The sequence below is a fragment of the Chiloscyllium plagiosum genome, chromosome 30, assembly GCF_004010195.1.
Source record: "Chiloscyllium plagiosum isolate BGI_BamShark_2017 chromosome 30, ASM401019v2, whole genome shotgun sequence".
NCBI classification, from domain to species: Eukaryota; Metazoa; Chordata; class Chondrichthyes; order Orectolobiformes; family Hemiscylliidae; genus Chiloscyllium; species Chiloscyllium plagiosum.
In genome coordinates this window covers 23,324,540-23,329,565 of record NC_057739.1, presented here as the reverse complement: position 1 = coordinate 23,329,565, position 5,026 = coordinate 23,324,540, and the positions used below count along the sequence as shown (strand labels likewise).

The window sequence follows — 5,026 nt, the reverse complement described above, 5'->3', positions numbered from 1 at the left end:
AAATTATGAGGGGCATGGATAGGATAAATAGACAAAGTCTTTTCCCTGGGGTCGGGGAGTTCAGAACTAGAGGGTATAGGTTTAGGATAAGAGGGGAAAGATATAAAAGAGACCTAAAGGACAACGTTTTCACGCAGAGGGTGGTACGTGTATGGAATGAGCTGCCAGAGGATGTGGTGGAGGCTGGTACAGTTGCAATATTTAAGAGGCATTTGGATGGGTATATGAATAGGAAGGGTTTGGAGGGATATGGGCCGGGTGCTGGCAGGTGGGACTAAATTGCATTGGGATATCTGGTCGACATGGACAGGTTGGACCGAAGGGTATGTTTCCGTGCTGTACATCTCTATGACTCTATGACTCTAAAAGCCATTGTGAGTAAGTCGTTCCGTACTGGATATTGGAAATAGGATGTATAATACCTATATTCAAAAAAATACTTTACAAATCATCTGTAAATCAATTAGATTTACATTTAGTTATTTGGAAGTGGAAAATCATGAGTACCATTGAAAAAACACATGTTGTTGAAGTTTTGGTCTTGCATTTGTTAGAAGTAAATACCAATATAAGATTAGATTAGATTCCCTACAGTGTGGAAACAGGCCCTTCAGCCCAACCAGTCCACACCGACCCTCCGAAGAGTAAACCACCCAGACCCATTTCCCTCTGACTAATGCACATAACACTATGGGCAATTCACCTGACCTGCACATCTTTGGATTGTGGGAGGAAACCAGAGCACCCGGAGGAAACCCACACAGACACGGGGAGAATGTGCCAACTCCATGCACACAGTCACCTGAGGCTGGAAATCAAACCTAGAACCCTAGTGCTGTGAGGCAGCATTGCTAACCACACAGCCACTGTGCAAGCCATAGTGGAAGCAATATTTATACTGCATAGCAACAGAGCGCTGATTGGTTAGCAAGTGACTCTGCATGGTAGACACTGATTTAACGTTGAACAATCAATGGCAGTTAATTATTAGTCATCTAATTTGTGCATGTTCAATGACATAGCCTCAACCAATCAGACCACTTGCCAACCAATCAGCACTCTCTTCCTATACAGCATAAAATATTGTTCCTCTTTATTCTTGCAGATGTTCCGAATAATGCAAGACAAAAAACATTAACAAAATGTGTACTTGTCAGCAATATTCATTTTACATTGATAAACTGCATGTTCAAGCTGTATTGACAATTTACATTGAAATATCTTTCACATGAGTGCTGTTGTTATAATGGAAACATTCTCATGAAAGTCTTTAAGGTGTAAACAAATAAACAATCTACATACAAAATTCCATCATGGGTACACAGATTTTCATAGCTGTTAAATCTCATAGTGGCTCCGTGGGTAGCACTGCTACCATATAGTACCAAGGATCTGGGCTTGCTCCAACCATGGATGACTGTGTGGAGGTTGTAAGTGCTTTCTGTCTCTGCATGGGTTTCCTCTGGGTGCTTGGTTTTCCTCCCATAGTCCAAAGATGTGCAGTTTAGCTGGATTGGCCATACTAACTTGTCCATAATGTGCAGGCCCGGAAGCTTAGCCAGAGTTTGGGTGGGATGCTCTTCAGAGGATCAGTGAGAACTGGAAGGGCTGAATGGCCTGCTTCCACACTGTAGAGATTCTATGAAGTTATAATTTACCTTGGAAAACTTTAACATAGTTGCAAGACAGCCACTTCAGATTTTTTCAAGATTCTTTGGTTATCTTCATATTATGTTAAATAAAGAAGAGCTTTCACCACCATGTGATGTCCCAACTCCCCTTACAACAATGAAGTACTTCTGAAGTATAGTCACTTCTGCACTGTCAGAAATGCAGCAAGCAATTTACCCACAACAAGCTCAGATCATCTGTTTTTATGGTGTTGACAATAAGAAATAAGATAGTTGAAATGTTGAGAAATGTTGAGAATTTGGTACAGAGTTTATGACTGAATCACAATGTCTAAACCTGAACATTACTAAAAAACATTGCTGCAATTAATTCATTGATGCATTTACAGAGTAATTGAGTCATAGAAATATACAGCATGGAAACAGACCCTTTGGTCCAACTCACCCATTCCGAAAAGATATCCTAAATTAATCTAGTCCCATTTGCCAGCATTTGGCGCACATCCCTCTAAACCCTTCCCATTCATAAACCCATCCAGATGCCTTTTAAATGTGGTAATTGTACCAGCCTCCTCTGACAGCTCATTCCACACGTGTCACCCTCTGTGTGAAAAGGTTGCCCCTTACATCCCTTTTAAATCTTTCCCCTCTCACCTTAAACCTATGCCCTCTAGTTTTGGATTCCTCCACTCTGGGGAAAAGATTTTGTCTATTTACCCTATCCATGCCCCTCATGATTTTATAAACCTCCATAAAGGTCACCCCTCAGCCTCCGACACTCCAGGGGAAATAGCCCAAGCCTATTCAGCCTCTCCCTCTTACTGAAACCCTCCAATCCTGGCAGAGTCCTTGTCAATCTTTTCTGAACCCTTTCAAGTTTCACAACATCCTTCCTATAGCAGAAAAACCAGTATTGTATGCAATACTCCAAAAGTGGTCTAACCAATGTCCTGTACAGCTGCAACATAACCTCCCAGCTCCTGTACTTAGTGCTCTGACCAGTAAAGGTAAGCATACCAAATGCCTTCAGTCATTATCCTATTTACCTGCAATTCCACTTTCAAGGAACTATGAATGTGCACTCCAAGGTCTCTTTGTTCAGCAACTCTCCCCAGGACCTTACCATTAAGTGTATGAGTTTTGCTTTGATTTGTCTTTCCAAAATGCAGCACCTCACATTTATCTAAATTAAACTCCATTCTGCCACTCCTCAGCCCATTGGCCCATCTGATCAAGATCCCGTTGTAATCTGAGGTAACCTTCTTCGCTGTCCACTACACCTCCAATTTTAGTGTTCTTCAAACTACCAATGAACCACCATTGTGTATTGCATAGATAAAACTGCTGAATTAAGTGTTGTGATTTAAAATATTTAATATTTCAAAACATAAATGAATTAGTTGTGACAATGTATTATTAGACACTGCTTATATGTTCGTTTAGGTTATAAGTGAACTGGTTGCAAATTCCTGGATTCTTTGCCCGGATTTGAGTGAATACAAAAGTCCCTTCTCTTTCCAGATCCCAACCTCGAACTTTGCCCGAATATTTCCTATTAGGCTCAAGTTTGATCTTATCCCTTTGGTCCATGTTACCAGGGTTAGTGGGAATACCCTTACTCGAGGTTGTTAAATGAAAGTCTGCGTTTTCGTTTCAACAATTTTATTTTTATTCGTCGGTGAAAAACATGTTCCTAAATTTCTAATCAATAGCCCTGCCTTCTGGAAACCCGCGTCTTGTATTCACTATTATTCAGCACAGACAACGCGATGAGCTGCTACCTGGCTACATCAATGGTCCCAATGAATTCTGACAGAAATGGCCATGAGCGGCACAGAAGATGCACTGACGTTTGCAAACTCAGAATTAATTGACCATCAATTTCGTTGAAACAATCGATTTAATTGGCGAGGTTTGCTAATCAGTACAAACATATCCTTCGTCAGAATTACACATTCGATTTTTAAAAAAATATAGATGGGCTGAGATTTTCAAAAACTGTCCAGTAATAGTTTGATTCTCAGCTGCCTCCCTTACCTTTAAGAAGCTCAAAGTTTGTACTTGCAGCTGCAGGGCCATGTGAGAGTGTTTTCAGGAATCTTGGTCCTCCAGGGAGAGGAGACACGGTTCTGGGCCCAGCAGTGACCGGATTATGTCGAACAGGGTCGATCCGTTTCACTCCCTTTGAGACCAGACTCTCTACACACTGCCTGATCCATTAACTGTGCGTTTAACTGCCCAGGTTTACAACTCCTCCCCTCCACACAGCAGCCTGTAACCACGTGTGCACACAGTTCTGGATCTGAAGATCTTTACTCTCTGTATTTGCATTACATGGAAGCAAGCTGAGATAAACTGTCCCTGCAAACTCCTCTTGAAAGAAGCGAGCCAGAGGAGAAGTCACCAATGTGTGTGATATGTCACCGCTTTAAATAAACATTTAAATATCGATTTACCAACGCTCAAACACAATCTTCATTTCTTTTGATTGAAATATGTACTCACAGATCAATTCACCACCCCCCCCCCCCCGCTTAAAAAAAAGTGAAAAATGAGATTCTCACCAACAGGAAAAGCAAGTGTAATTTTCCACCCAAAGTTTGAACAGTGAGACAAGACTCGCCAGTGAGCGGCCAGGGGCCGATTTAATGCTCTAACATCTCCCTGTTGTCTGGTCTCGTTTCTATACAGTTTGCCATTTCCCAGGCAGCGGAGAGAAACTCGATGAGGCTGACATGATAGTCTGAGCATCCTGCTCCTCTGGGTCTCCATCCTGACCAGCCCCCACCATCTCAGGGCAAGCTCCATGGTCAGAGACAGGCTGCATCCTTCAGACATGAAGGTGAGCATCGGACATGCACCAGCCTCACCACATCATCATAGAACATCTCCAACTCAATTAGAATACAGTTCTCCACTTCAATACTGCACTTAGAAGCTCACCTACACTTTCCATAGTATTGCTGTTGCCAAAATTACTCTGTGCACGGGAACAGAGCAAGGAGTACCTTCGGTTTCTTGCAGTCACTCGGCACAGTGGCTCAGTGATTAGCAGTGCTGCATCACAGCACTAGGGACCTGGATTCAATTCCAGCCTCGGCTGACAGTTTATGTGGAGTTTGCACATTCTCCCTGTGTGTGTGGTTTGCTCTGGTTTCCTCCTACAATTCAAAGATGTGCAAGCTCGGTGAATTGGCCGTGCTAAATTGCCCATGGGGTTTAGGGATGTGGTGCATTAGTCATGGGTAAATGTATAGTAATATGGGGTGGGTCCCTCTTTGGAATGGTCAGTGTGACTTGTTGGGCCAAATGGCCTGTTTCCACACTGTAGGGATTCTATGATTCTACTCCTAGTTGGATGCTCACTGCACCTATGCCATGCAACACCTTTTTGC

General features: G+C 42.6%; 1 protein-coding gene across 2 annotated transcripts in view; it reads right to left on the bottom strand.

Annotated features, from left to right (window-relative positions):
* Positions 1-3,799, bottom strand: part of LOC122564812 — a 106,343-nt gene extending 102,544 nt beyond the window's left edge. For both annotated transcript variants that reach the window (XM_043720095.1, XM_043720097.1), the window contains exon 1: positions 3,669-3,799. The gene's annotated coding sequence lies outside the window, so the exon portion shown is untranslated. The remainder of the gene's footprint in view (positions 1-3,668) is intronic.
* Between the last annotated feature and the right edge of the window lie 1,227 nt (positions 3,800-5,026).